We start from the raw sequence: 15030 nt of genomic DNA on the forward strand, positions 1-15030 counted from the left end.
GCTTGCCAAGAGCAAAGAAATATGGAATGGGTAATAGGAGAAGGTAGCTATAAATACTAAGTGTAACCATGTGATAAATTGCGGAAACAAAAAAAGTAATCATTATGAGCATTTCTACCATATTTTGATCTAAATATATTTGCATATATATTAGCCAATTTTGTCTTCCCCTTTCCCATTTCTCTGACATAAAATGTGTTAATCTCATCACAAGAAAAAAAAGTGTGACTATGCGAGGTGATGGATGTTGACTAAAGTTATTGTGGTGATCGTTTTGCAATATATACATATCTCGAGTTACCACGTTGTATACCTAGAACTAATACAACGTTATATGTGAATTATATCTCAGTAAAACTGGAAGAAAAAAATATGTAAATAGCAGTTAAACTTATAGCCCAGTATGTAAATTACAGGCCATCAAAAAGGGAGTGTTACTCAGAAGAAGAATGAACATCAGCCAAATATGAATAAAATGACTTTATATCATTTTTTTGTGGAGAAGGTTAGCGTTTTTTGTTTAGATGAAGAATAGTTACATCGTGTTAGGTATAAGCAAGATTTTGCTATTGTCTTTATCCGGAAGTTCTGTGCAGGTAAAGAAATGTGTGTGGAAGCTGTGTGGACAAGGGGTGGACCGTGGTGGCTTTATATTTTGTCTGCTTTGCTAAGTTGGAACTGTGTGTCCCAGAATTCTCTTTCCTGTGTGGTTTTCAGTTAGAGTTGGCCACAAGAGATATTTACATGAGATGTTGGAGGTGAAGGTAAGCAGCACCCTTTTACATGCTCTGAAGGTGGCTGTCCAGCACTGTGAAAGCTCATGCATCCCGTTGCTGAGCTGCTGACTCGCCTTGTCAGCGTGGGGCAGCACTCAGGACCGCAGCTCCTCCAGCTCCCACCAGGTCTCTTCTCTCACCTTCCTGGGCAAGTGTAAGTTCAGCTTCATGAAGGAACATGCCAGCTTCTGCAGGTCACCCACCTCATCAAGACTAGAGTAACTGAGAGACGTTCACGCTTTCGAGTTTGCCCTTGCTGTCTCTTACTTCACGTCCTGTTGTTTTTTATCCCACCTGCTATTCCAGCTGACCTGCTGCGAATTCTGCCCAACACCAGGGGCAACAACCTTACAGAGACTTCTTCACCATGTCTCACAATTGTGTTAAATCTAATCCCTGTTAAAGATCGTGTATTCATACCACTTAGAGCGGCTCTGCTTCTGTGATCAAATTCTGACTGAGGAATTAGGAATTTTCTTTTTGTTTAAGACATGATCATCTTGATATTTGGCTTTCCATGACAGAAAATTTTAGTATGCTGACCCCAGACTTCCCATGGCCACACTTAGCTGAAAGTGAGTGGCTGTTCCCCGGGATGATGCAGGCACCGTGCAGCTTGCTGCAGGCCTCATCTGGCCCTCTTCGCTCATCTGTATTTCATGCCTGCTCCCCCAAAGCATTTGGGTTTGTGACTCTTAGACTGGAGGCATTCTTAAAAGGTCTGGTCTGATTTCTATTCACTGGACATGAAGCCTTTATGATTTCCTGACACAGACCAAACAACGTTTTCTGGTTGGCTGAGTGGCATGTAACAAAAGTTTCACTACCTCCTGAAAATACTTATTTATTCTTTATTAAATTTATTATACCATCCTCAGTACGCATAGCATGACATTCACGTGTTACTGAATTTTATACATTTCAGTCAATAGCATGATGGGATGTATGCTTTTCACTAGCTTTGGAGTTGGAAGAGACTTGAGACAATACCCAGTTGAACTGTTATTCAAACCCATGTCCCAAATTTTGTTCCACCATCATCCATGTTCCTCTGAGATTCCCTGGGCTTAGAGATGGGTCTGTGATCTCCACTCCATTCAACAAGAGAAGCTTCAAGTTACTTGTTTCACACTGAGTTTCTGCTTAACTCTCTTTTGCTATAAAATAGGGAACTTATCTCACCCTCTCATTTCACAGATGAGAAAATTCAGGGTTAAAGAGGCCCAAAGCTAACAGCTAGTTACTCAATGAAGTGCAATAAGATCTCAGGACTCCAGACTTCCATCCAAGGATTTGGCCTATACACCCACTGTCTCAACAGGCAATTATCTTGCTTGAACCAAGAGAAGTCAGATCATACCCCAGGACCAAACAGATGTAGGCAGACCGGCTTCATGACCAACCCAGAAGGGGCTGAACCTAGAATGCCGCTGGTTCCCTCCCAGCTGTGCAGAGGAGACATAAAACCCTTATTATTAGTCCTTCGAAGTTTCCAAACCAGGACTTGAATGAATAAGAAACAGAGAAACATTCAGAAGTTATTTATTTCCCTATTTAACTGAGGCAGCTTGTTTTTTTTTTTTTTCCTTAAAGAAGAGGCATCTTGTTCCCTTTAAATCCACTTAGACAAAAACTAGATGTTATTGACAGAAGGCCTGTGATATGCATCTCAGGTTTTATATGGGGATTTTCATTTTGTCACATCCAGTTTAAGCCACCAGCCTAATTTAATTACAATTAATGAATCACCATTTACCCTGAGGCAAAACCAAGTTTTCTTGCTGAAGAGGTGTTCAGTGCGTAGCATTCAAATTCATGACCTAGACCTCAAATTAACGGGCTGTCCATTAAGAATGGATGAGTGGCTTTGAAGACTGCATTTATCAGTTGTCGACAGTCGTCTCTTGCAGTCCCCAGCGGTCCCTCTGGAAGAGACAATCAGAATGGGAAGATACTACAAAGGGAACATCCAGGGCTACCTAGTGCCAAATGAGGTTTCATTAAAGCACCAGCTTTGCCCTTGTGGGGGTGGAGTCTATGAAGTGGTAGTCAGAAAGAAATCAGCCCGCTGAGAAATGGGATCCTTCCCACAGCAGGGGATGCTTCCATCCTGTGCCCAGCCCCTAAGGTCTTATGGTTTAAAAGAAAGCTAATGGAACCCAAATGGTTCAGTGAGGATTTGGTGAGTACCTACTATGTGCCTAAACCTCAAGATATTTAGATAACAATGCCAAGAATGGCAGTATGGTGTAAATATGAGGGATCCAGATCATCTTGCGCTGGGATAGGAAAGAGGTTCGTCTTGGAGTTGTCAGTCGTGCCATGTTTGCCAGGGTTGATTATTCAGCTGGTCTAATTGGCTGGCTTGGTGGCCCTTTCTTCCTTCCATTGCTCCGCTGTCCAAAGAGGTCACCATTCCATGAGAGAAAAAGGTCATTCTTAGAGGCTATAGTTGCTGTGCTTCCCTGCTATAACTCCGATGGTACAGGATTCAGAGACTGAGATGAGCTGGCTGTTGAGAAAAAGCAGAGAAGAGGTGTCTCAGGAGGTCAAAGACTGCCCGGGAAGGTGAGAGGCCTGAGGGTAGACGTTCCTGGCACTGACTTCAGGCTGTACGAAGGCAGTTGCAGTCAGACCCAAGGATGAGCAGGGCCTGCTCTGCCTGGAGGCATGGGACCCTGCTGGTGGTGAGCAGGAATGACTGCTGGTCAGCCTCCCGCACGTTCGCACTTCCCATCTGCAGCCTTTGCTGAGTGGGTGCTATGGCCGTGGCTGCTTTGAGAGGAACACTGCTCTCCTTTTATCCCTGTTCGGTGCTTAGTGACTCCCTGCAGTTGTGTGCCCTTAAGGCCCCAGTTGTAGGTTCCACAATGGTCTTCTTCAGCTTCCCTCCTGACTCTGGGATCCCTGGCTTATTCCCATCTCTCCCAAGAAGCTCAAAGCTGAGTTTCAACATATCCTTTTCCAATTTCTAACTCTGCTGCTTTCCTATAGTCACTCCCTAATTTGAGCAACTTCCCTTTTCAGGTAGGCAAACCACCCTGCTGCCTCTCTCTCAAATTCTCTGTGGAAGTCCTAACTAGCACATGAGGCTGAAAAGTGGGAATGATGAGCTATGTAGCTAGGAGGAAATGCTCTAACTCTGAGAAATGAAGTTTGTGAAGACTGAACTTGATCTCCTTCCTGATAGCCTCCCTATTTCCTCTGAGCAGCATCTCTGTTTTCTCTTTCTTATAGCCCATGGCACATTATGAGCTGAGTCTGAATGTTCTATATGACACACAGTCATTTGTTTAGAGGTGTCACAGAGCAGGGCCTGTGAGATCATATGGAAGCAAACCACCTGCTTCTTGTCCTCAAAGAACTGATCATCTTATTGAGGAAACATCATCATCATTGTCCCCAACACAACAACACATGCAAATGCTCATATTCACTTAAATAGCAAGACAAAAATGACAGGATAAAAAAGTATCAAATGAGTGTTCTCAACCTTAAGTGTGGTATGAGTTGGGTGGAGGTAAAGTGTCTGGTTTGTATGGTCAGGACACACTTTATAAAAGTGATTTAAGCTCGTCCACAGAGAGTGTGAGAATTTGATAAGCTGCTTTCAAGTTTGCCATGATACTATAACATATTCTCCACTTATTTAATGTCTGTCTGGGTTGCTTCCTCAGCCAGACTGCAAGTCTTTGTGTGCAGGAGCACTGCCCCATGTTCCATCTGGGTCCTTCTCTCCTACGTCAGCCTCACAGTGAAAAACACAATGTTTTCTTGGACTGTATGCCAGAAACATGCACTGATTTGAATCAGACTAAGCACACCCTGAGACATTCCTGCTGGACTTGTCCACATAGGAGAGAACTTGAGGTCTGAGGCCAGCCTGAGTGAAAAGGATCTTCAGGCAGCAAAGGTCACCTAGACCAGTGGTCCCCAACCTTTTTGGCACCAGGAACTGGTTTTGTGGAAGGCAAATTTTTCCACGGAATGGGGGGGGGCGATGCTTCAGGCGGTAATGCGAGCGATGGGCAGCAATGGGGAGCAGCAGATGAAGGTTCGCTCGCTAGCCTGCCACTCACCTCCTGCTGTTCAGCCTGGTTCCTAACAGGCTGTGGACCGGGACCAGTCCATGGCCCAGGGGTTGGGGACCCCTTACCTAGACCCTCGCAGGAACCGCATAGTTTCCTTTCTCTGAGCAACTGCGGCATACTCAGAAATTCTTCCTTCTAGCTTGTACCCTTCTAGTAAGACCAAAAGAGTTTGTGCTAACACTTCTTATAATAATCATCTGATTACCCATTTTCTCAAGGTAAAATTGTCATGAAACAAGATTTATGGACTCTCACTTGCACAGACACCTTTTAAAACCTTGTACACAATAAATTTTAAACTCCTTTTCTTAAAGAGAGCCCTCCAATTGTATTAGCTTCAGCCCCCAGAAAATTTGGATCTGCCCATGCAATTTATCATTCATTAACTAAATGCTATTCTCATGGAAGTCTCACAACAGTCTACATAGTTTGGACTTTATCAAGGGTCCCAGAGAGGTTAACTGACTTGCTCAAGATCACACAGCAAGTTAATAAAGATATAACTTCTATATATGAGTTTAGAGCAGAGATGAGATATTCTTATAAATTATCCAAGACTGAACATTGGAGTCTTTTCATTTCCTCTCCCAAACAGTGAAAATGAGAACATATCTCTGAGTAACATTATGTCTTTCCAAAGCTACCTTTTGCCTATAACGTGAGAGGCCTGGGGTTGCCATCCTAGGCTGGCAGGACTCACGGAAGCAGACATTAAATGGAATTTGTGGTTGTGTTTTTGTGCTTAAAGTCTCCCACATTCTCCACTTCGAACTATAGCAGTAAAGGGATAGAAAATAGTGTTGGAGAAGGTGACCTTATTTAAAGACATATCTGGGGCATCCAACTGTTTATAGTTTCTGAATTTCATTTTGTTTTCTGTCTTTTTCTTTCCTGCAGGGAAGTCACTCATGTTCCATAAAATGGTTCTTTCATACAGGAAGGAAGTGTGCCAACCTCTAGTCGTTCATGAATGGTTACTCATGCACACATCACATATTCAGTAAGCATGTACTGTGATCCATGAATTATGCGAGGGGCTGGCCACAGCCTAGTCATGAGTGGTGCAGAGTCACAGACTATCCAGGCAACTCTGTCTCTTTCTGCAAACCCTTAGTCCTCAGATCCCTTAAACTGAGGCCCCTCAGAGGGCCAGGAACTGGCAGACAGGGCCTGCATGAGGAGGCCATGTGGTTAAGGCCTCCAAATGTAGATTTCTGACCTTTTTTTAAGTGATATTTTAGAGATATCATAATAAGACTGAACAAAGATATTCATAATACATTTTGAAACATGTGTCCCATTTTAGACCACGCAACCTACTAGTCATGGACTTGAATGCTGCCTTTAACCACTATGATCTTTTGCTTCACTCTCTTCTGACACAGATAACAACAGAAATAATAATAATTAATTAATATGGCTATACTTCTTGAATACTATGTAGTTACTGCTGTGCTAACCATTTATAAAAATTATCTTGTTTATTTCTACCAAACACTTGTGAAATAGGAACTATCGTTTGTCTCCATTTTATAGATGGGGAAACTGAGGCTTACAAAGAACTAGCCACTTATAAACTGTTTAGATAATGTTGAATATCTAAGGGACAGTCGCATTAAATCGCGTAATAATTTTCCTTTTCCAGATTCAAATTATAAAGCAAACAGGCCTATGTAAATAATATTCAGAGAAACAGTTTCACACCAGAAGCTTTCTCAGAGGCTGGTATCTTACAAATGAGAGCCCCTCTGTTTCTGGGGGCTTTTGTGTTATTTCCAATAATTATTTTTCATTTCCGTCTGCTGAGCAAGCCAATAATTGGTGACTTCTCATCTCACTTCCTTGGATGACAAATTACATTACTCTGAATTCCCCATCTCTTTCTAACTCTCTCCGAGGCTGGTGGTCGAGAACAACAAATGAAACTTTGATCACCTGTGTTCATGACAGGAAAACTGGGCTTCTGAGGACCCCTGCTTGCTGGTGACAAGCCCATGGCTTCTGGAGGTCCCAGCTCCCTGGGATTTCTGTGGGGACACAGAGCAGGCAGAAACAAACCTTGAAGGTGTGAGGCTGCATTTGTTTACTGTGGCTGTCATAGCATAAACCGCCAAATTAGTTTTTGTGGCTTAACATAATAGAAATTTATTTTTGCACAGTTCTGGAAATTGATTCTCTCATAGAAGTCCAAGAATAAGGTGTCGGCAGGGCTATGCTCCCTCTGGAGGCTTTATTGGAGAATCCTATCTTGCCTCTTCCTGCTTCTGGTGGCACCAGGTGTTCCTTGGCTATGACTGCATCACTCCAATCTCTGCCTGTCTTCACATGGACTTCTCTTCTGTCTCTTTTAAGGACATCATTGGATGTCCTTTTTATCATTGGATTTTTATCCTTTTTATCATTGGATTTAGAGGCCACCCAGGTAATCATCATCTCAAGATTATTAATGATGTCTGGAAAGACCTTTTCCCAAATAAGAGCACATTCACAGGTACTGGGGTAAGGACTTGGGGATCATCATTCAACCCACTACATTCAACCCACTACAAGGTCTATGCAAAGTTCTCTCTGCAAGCTCCAGTGTTTAGCATAGGGGTGGCAAGAGGCTAATATATATCATTAAAGTTGCACAGATACCCTGCTTTTAAATAACTTGGCTATTACTTCCCAGCTTCTATTTTAGCAACAATCATTGAACACCTCCTGTGCTAAGCACTGGGAGCTCAGAGCTAACTTGAACTGCAAGCCTGTCCTCTGCTTCTCAGAATCCAGTCAGACAGACTGACAAGGGCACAAATACTTAGGATCCAATGTGGGTTGTTCTCTAAAAGAGGTGTGTACAAAAGGTTCATGTACTGTTTCCAGGGAACATGTAAGAAGGCAGGGCAGGCAGTCTATGTTCTCTTATAATCCAGGCACCTAAGTACTGGTGAGACTGAATGGTCAGGGATCCCACAGCCCAGATACGTTAGAACTAAGGCTTGAACCCAGAACTTCTGACACTTGCTCAGAGGCCACATGCTTCTGTTTTCAACTGAAAAAAAAAAAAGTTTGTCCTCTCAGAAGGCAGATCCCTCATGTTCTTAGTGACTTTCCTTTGGATTTTAGAAACTTTTATTAGATCTGTAGAGCCACTGTGGGGGAAGGTTATATAGATGGGTGGTTATCTAACTTTTCTATTCTTTTACTTCTTTAACTCTTCCTTTTCTTTTTTGAGTCAGGAAATGCACTGGATATGGAAACCCAGACTATCTCTTGATGTTTTCAAATAGCAATGAGGCAGAAGAGCAAAGTCTTAGGCCAAGAAATAGTATAAACTGTAATTTTACCGTAAACATGTTGCAAATTGACCTTCTTCTCAGCCTTTCCCTCTAGAAGAAGCTCTGTGAAGCCTTTGAGGTGAGCCTTGCTTCAGTCTGCTCCTCTGTCTGCTGTCTCTTATTTGCTCTATTCCTTCATTCAGAGGCTCCATTTGGGAGGAGGCATAGGGATAGACACACAGTGAATTAGCCATGAGTACATAGGGGGTCTTCAGGATTGCGCTCACCCAAGACAGTTCCATTCTGCTCAACAGATTTACTGAGCACCTACCAAGAGTCAGTAATTGTGCTTGGCAATGGGATGCAAAGACAACTAAGGTAGAGGCTCTGCCTTTAAAGAGCTTATTGTTTGATGGACTCACAGGACAGAGACACTTGATGTGCAGAAGGAGGAAGTACACTGGAGAAAAACCCTCTGCCAACGTTCCTACCAGTAGGCCTAAGGGATAGATGGATAAGCCATTGACAGGTAGATGGGCTGCAGATGGGTCATATTTGCAGTGAGACATGGAGACTGAGGGAGAGCACATTTCTATACTGCTTATAGAATAATGGGTTGGATTGAACCTGCATATGGCAAAGTTGGGGCCGGGTAATGGCAAAACAATCCCTGACTTCTAAATTCTTTACCAAGCCAGATGATATGGATCAATTTTGCTGCCTCAGAGAATTTTGACATTGAAAACAACCACCCACACCTCCTTTAATAGGAGAGTGTTACAAGAATAAAGGTAGATAATAAACTATTATCCACATTTATTATGCTGCTGATTAAGCTGGGTGAGTCTACTCCTCCAGGCTTGCTGCTTGGCATTTTCTGCCCTGAGACAAATGCCAAAGTGATCCTGTCATGGAGTTTCTCTTGGCCTTGGTCACTTCTTTCTGGGGGTACAGTCTGGTCAATGAGTTGTAGGGAAACTCTACTTTTTAAAAAATGCACATGATTATTTAGAAATTCCAAAAGGAGTTATCACTAAGAACAGTTCTAAGCTGCAGCTTCTTCCTTGTCAAAAGCTATTGTAGCTATTTTTCAGACCCCATAGATTGTGTCACAGAGAGAAGAGACTTTGCTCTTTGTTGTTCAAATACCAGAGAAAGCATTAAAAGTAGAAGATGTTTGTGAAGGGGAAAGGGATAGATGAAACATGCAAGGTGTCCTGGTTGGATAGGACTCCTCAGAAGCCCACTGAGGATATTACAGGGGCTCAGGACAGCATAAGCCCACCTACAGTTGTAGGGCCCTGAGATAGATGTAGACTTCTTCCTTACAACTAGGACTTCTCCTATCTGATTTTAATTTCTGCTGTAGTGCAAAACAGTTTCTTGAACATAGGATGCCCTTCTACTCAGTGGAGAATGAAGGTCAAATGTTGACATTTAACAGGCAGCCAGGAAAGAGACAGTATGTTGATCCTGGGATAAGTGACTGTTCTGAAGCTCTCTTATGCACTTCAAGTCCTCTTAGCCTTGCCTGTCTCTTGTGCCAGCTATTGCTGCAGACACAGTTCTCTGCAGGCTCCCACCAGCTTTGCACAAGTGTGCCCTGGGAGCATCATGCTGAGGCTTGTGCTGCACATGTTGTTCCTGCCCTGGCTCTGCTGTCTTGGGCCACAGGAGCTCACAGGGGCTCAATGAGATGGCCCAACCTATAACTCTCTGTCTTGTAGACTGTCAGAGACTGCAGGGGTTAATGGTGTTGGTGGAGGTTTTGAGAAGACGCAGGAATGAAAAGATAACCTTTCCACTAAGCTCTAGACTTATATATCCTAATTGATTTCTTATATAGCCTAATTGATTTCTCCATCAATTTCTCCACTTGGATATCCAGCAAATATTTCAAATTTTTTTAAAAATGGCCAAATAAAATATTTAACTTTTCCTTTTAAGCCTATTCTTTGGTGAATTTTTTTATCTCCATAAATGTCACCACCATAAATATACTCACCTCCTCAGGTCAAAAACTTTAATTCATCTTTTGTCTTCACCCATTACATCTCATTTATCTACAAGTCCTGTTGATTCCACCTGCAAAATACATCTCAAGTCTGCCCCAGGTTCTTCATTTTCACTGCAGCTACCCTTGTTCAAGACATCACCATCTCTCATTTGGATAACAGGAATAGCCTCTGGACACTGATCTCTCTGGTTCCCACTCTTGCTCCCCAACAGTGCTTTCTTTATACAGTAGCCAAAGGAATATTTTAAAACTATAAATCAAATCATGTCACACTTAAAATTGTTCCCCATCTGGAGCACTGAAAATACCAAATGCTGGAAAGGATGTGGATCAACAGAAACTCATTCGCTGTTAGTGGGAATGTAAAATGGTACAGCAAAAGACAGTCTGGCAGTTTCTTACAAAACTAAATATACTCTTACCATGTAATTCAGGAATCAAGCTCCTTGGTATTTACCCAAAGGAGTTGAAAGGTTATGTCTACACAAAAACCTGCATATGAATGCTTATAGCAGCCTTATTCATAATGGCCAAAACTTGGAAACAACCAAGATATTCTTCAGTAGGTGAATGGATAAATACAATGTAGTATGTCAATCCAATTAAATATAATTCAGCCTTAAAAAGGAATGAGCTATCAAACCATGAAAAGAGTGGAGGAAATCACTAAGTAAAAGAAGCCAATCTGAAAAGGCTATATACTGTATGATTACAACTATATGACATTCTGGAAGAGGCAAAACCATGGAGACAGTAAAAAGATCAGTGGGTATCAAGAGTTCAGGAAACTGAGGGAGAAAGGAAGGGATTAATAGGTGAAGCATGGGATTTTTAGGGTGGTGAAACTATTCTGAATGATACTGTAATGGTGGCCATTGTACATTTGTCCAAACTCATACAATGTACAACACCAAGAATGAACCCTAATGTAAACTGTGGACTCTTGCTGTCTGATCACACTGACCTTTAGTGTCTCCGGAGCACATGCTCATTTTTTACCTCAGGGCCTTTGCACATATTGTAACCTTCTGGTGGGGAACGTTCTGCCCCAGATAGTGCCTGATTGACTCCTTGTTGTTGCGCAGGTCTCTGCTTTTTGTCACCTCCTTAAAGAGGCTGTCCCTGATGACCATCCAAACTAGGATATCCCCTTATTCCTGCCCTGCCGCTGCTATTGGTTCACTATGTTTTGTTGTCTTCTTAGCATGCATTCCAATTCAAAAGTATCTTATTTATTCATGTTTGCTTCATCCCTGCCGTAAACCCTGGCATATCATGGAACCTCAATACGTATTTGTTGAACTTGTGGCATAGGAAATAAAATAAAGTTTTAGATAAGATTTACCCTAAGGAATCATTCAGAAAATTGCACAAGTACTTATTTTATTTATGTCTCTATCTCTGTCACATCAAATGGCTCTGATCCATAACATCATGGTGAGGGAAGAGACCAAATTAGTATCATTCATTCAAAATATAGCCCAGTGTCCAGCATTGTGCTTGGTGCACAGTAAGTGCTCGGTAATTATCTGATGAAAGAGTAGATAAATGAATAAATAAATGAAGGAAAAACACACAAAATAATAACATCTATTTTCACCTATGATTTCACTAAAATTAGTTTTTTATGTCATATTTCAAATAAAAGGATGACAACTCAGTTGCATTTTTCAACATTTGACTTAACAGAGATACACTCAGAAATTTTATAATTAATAGATAGACCATTTCCTCTCCTTTGTACCCTCAGTCCAATCAGTCACCACTTCTGGTAGCTTCTACCTCCTGGATATCCCTGTGCACTGCTCTTGACTCCCATAATCTCTACCTTTGCTTAAGCCTTAGGGCTTCTTGCCTGGGTGATTGGTCTCCCTGCTGCCAGTCTTTTTGCTCTCTGATCCCTCCTCTCACAGCTGCACAGAAACACCTTTCCAAATCACAAATCTGATCGTGTCACTCTCCTGATTAAAACACTTCCAGGATGTGTTAGCTTCATCCTTAGCTTCTAGGATGAGGCTCAAACTTCTCCATCTCCCTTTAGCCCCATCTTCTGTCATACCTCCAGTCACAGTGACCTTTAGTTCCCCAAACAGCACACAGGTTCACGCCTCTGTGTGACATTGCTTTGGTTTCCTCAGTGTAGAATTCCTTTCCTTCCCTGCCCATTCTTCCAAACTCTCCATTCAAACTTCTTCCCACAAGTCCTCCCCAGTGTTCCCTGATCTCCCCACCCCTGTCTTACTGAGATCCCCACTTCTGTCACACACACTGTCTTACATAGAGCAACTTACTCGCTAAGTGGTCTTGTGCAAGTGACTTAATTGCTCCCTCTCTGCCTCAGTTTCTTTATCTGTAAACCGGGAATAATAAAAAGGGCATTGTGAATGACATGTAAAGTGTTTTTTAAAAAAAGACTGGACTTTATATATGTAGCACTTTTCATATTGTATATAATTATAAATTTACATTGCCCTCTTCTTCTCTGGAGTCACCCTTTCTACTCCCTGCCTACCAAAACAAATGAGCTTCAAGTTTCTGTATCCTGGTGGTTAAGGTCTTCTCTCGGCCCAGGGAGAATAAATACAGGTTTGCTTTGCAAAGTCTTAGCTTATAGAGGAAATAAGTAAAGCTAGATTTTTCAGGAGAGATAGACAGTATCCCTAAGACAAGGGATGTCATGTGTCTGTAAAGGAGTTGGAGGGGGGGCTTTGTCTCATTCCCACCTCGAGGAGGTTGGATGGGGAATGGTGCTGGCTACCTGGCCACCAAGCTGTGGGTGGGAACCATGGTGAAAGAGCCGCTGGCCCACTATTGATGCTACGTGAATAGAGTTGCTAACTTGTCTTAGTGATGTGACCCAAGACCAGCGGTCATTCTCCCAGGGGGCAATACTATAACTGCCTCAAATTCTTGTATAACCCTAAGGAGGTGAAGGGATCTCCCTAACATGACTGAAATTTAAAACATCACAAATCTTTGAATAAATGCTCAGAGCCATACTTGATTTCATTTAGAACATATAAAGCTTAATTGAAGTCATTTTTTTCACCTGAGTTATCTGGAACAAATTTATACTCCTCCCATTTATGTGCAGTGTAACTCTCTGTATGTGCATGTGTGTATTTGTTAGTCTGTATGTCATAGTATATGTGATATGAGAAGAAATGGCAGGTATTAAGAGTTGCAATATTTATCAAATAAAAATACCAGATGTACATTTACATTTAAATTCCATATACATATGAATAATTTTTTAGAATAAGAATATCTCATGCAATATTTGGGATGTACTTATATAAAAATTTATTCATTGTTTATCTGAGTTCAAACATAGCTGGGTTCCTGTATTTCATTTGGCAACCCTAGCAGGTATGTGTGTCTATGTGTGCATGTGTATATATGTGTGTGTGCATGTGCATGCATGCAGCTGCATGTATGGGGGCTGGGAGACTCTGCTTGCAGTATTAGATTAGAAACTTAATTTACTTTTTCTCTTGTTTAACATGGCTAAAGATTAAAGACCTTATAGAAACATACACAGGGAACAGTGCCTGACATAGTACAATAACTGTGAATGTTTTCAGATTCCCTGAGCTCTCTTAAAGCATACTGAGCCAAGTCAAGCATATAAAAACTTATTTGGCCAACTTCTGTGTCCCATCTCCTTCCCATTTTTTTCTCCTTCTCAACGGGGTCACCTTTACTTTGATTCACAATTTCACGAGGACAACAGCACTTAACAATGGTATCTGTTATTTTGTATTATCAAGCATAGATAGATGCATCTAGAAAAAATGAAGCTCATGCAAGGACAACAAGTGTAAGTCAAAACTGCTCCACATAAACCGGTCGACCCAGTCTTACCAGGACTTCAGTTTTAAGACCTTCCCTGCATCTGCTTACGTTCCTGACCTTTTCAGGTTGGGTGTCATTATCCCTGACATAACCCATAGAAAGACAGCTTTCCTGGATTCGAAGGTGCATTTCAATAAAAGGAATAGCCTGTCTCTCTGGATAACTATGATACTCAAGTCAGCTTATATAGAGGAGTCCATTCCTATAATCTAGGGCTATTGTTCAAATTCCTCCTCCTCCTGGGCAGTTTGGTAGCATTCTGGGGATGGTATCTGTAGTGTGTCCCAACTTTTCCAGCTTAAATAGCTCAGTCCCCACAGCTGGCCCTACCAGTTGCTTCTGCAGTAGGACAAGGCTTGGACCTGGGCATTTAGCAAGGTTTCTTCCACAGACTTGGGCTGATCACTGCTTCATTGATCTGTCTCATCCCTGCATTATTCTTTCTCTTGACTACCATGCTACTGGAAGAATATTAAAATATCCATGGATTAATTAGTTCTGCCCTCATAAGCCAATCATTGAATGATTTCAACTGCATATTTGCAAAAGCTAGCAGTCTCTTTGACTTGAATCTCTGTGTTAGGGCCTCTTGTTGTGGTCATAATCCCTCTAGGTTTATGCCGTTGCTACTTCAAAGGGCCAATCATCTTGGATGATTCCACAGTAAAGACTTAAAGTTTGTCTGCAAGGCCAGATGGAAAGAGCTCTTTTCCAGCTGACTTGGTTTTATCAGCCACAATAACAGCCAGTCAATGAGCTATCTATGGACTCATGCATGGATGATCCAATTCAGTTGTTAAGGTGCCTGAAATAACATCCTCTCATTGATTGCTTCACCATTAATGACAATCAGCTCTTATGATGCCCCAAAATAGCTATTAGATTGGGAACTTTTCAATAGAGTCATAATCATGGCAGGTGCGTAGATATGGCCCAGATGGGTCCCACGGGATGCTTCCTTGCCTTAATTCCAAAAGATGAGCTTTCCTGATTGTGATTATAATAAGGGAATGCATTGTGTGTGAAGGGCT

The sequence above is a fragment of the Lagenorhynchus albirostris genome, chromosome 1 (genome assembly GCF_949774975.1).
Source record: "Lagenorhynchus albirostris chromosome 1, mLagAlb1.1, whole genome shotgun sequence".
Lineage (NCBI taxonomy): Eukaryota > Metazoa > Chordata > Mammalia > Artiodactyla > Delphinidae > Lagenorhynchus > Lagenorhynchus albirostris.